Genomic DNA, 802 nt, shown 5'->3' with positions numbered 1-802 from the left:
GTAAGGCTTAGATTTGGCCCATGCACCACTCTTCACCAGCCCTTGGTTTACTTTTGTTCTGGAGCCACACTTGGCAATACTGGGGGACTATATGGTGCCAGTTTGAATACAGCCACCAGCATGCATAGCATGGGCTAAGCCCATTGTGTTGTCTCCATCCCGTTCAGCACTTGGTTTAGACTAGAGTGATTAGACCAGTACCACCTTCCTTTTACCCTTGCTGGTTCTCAGACAAACCTTTCACCTCTGAGCCACTTTCTCACTTGGCCATCATAGGAATCTACCTTGATAGGTGACCTGTATCACATATAGACATGCATCCTTTAAGGGTAACAACTGATGAGAGCTGGAGCTGGGTACCTGGGATGACCCCCAAAGGGTCTTCCACTGCAGTGTTCCTGAGGGCCCCCTTGACCTTCACTCTAACCCAGTGTCCAGCAATCCCAAACTGCAGCAAGTCTTTTAGATTCCTTTGGGAACTGAAACCTCTGCACTAAGTTTCACTCCTGCCATACTTCCTGGGTATTCATCAGCCTATAAGAAGTGCCACCACCTGAACATCCAAAATGTCCACCACCCAGAAATTAAGTGTGCCCTAGAAAAGCCACTGCATGGTCTCATTGCTATGCAGGACAGGCACAAGCCAGGCTGGCCACAGTTGCCAGGACCTCACCCAGGAGGTAGGGTAGGCTCTCCCAAGTTTTTCCATGTGCTCATAACTGGTGTGAGATTTCAGGGGTCTCAGGACACTGGGCAAGGTCACCACCCCCAGATTTGATGCAGGCCCTTAATGAGAAAGAGG

The sequence above is a fragment of the Suncus etruscus genome, chromosome 7 (assembly GCF_024139225.1).
Source record: "Suncus etruscus isolate mSunEtr1 chromosome 7, mSunEtr1.pri.cur, whole genome shotgun sequence".
NCBI classification, from domain to species: domain Eukaryota; kingdom Metazoa; phylum Chordata; class Mammalia; order Eulipotyphla; family Soricidae; genus Suncus; species Suncus etruscus.
The sequence above is the reverse complement of the archived record's forward strand: the minus strand, read 5'-3'. Positions refer to the sequence as shown.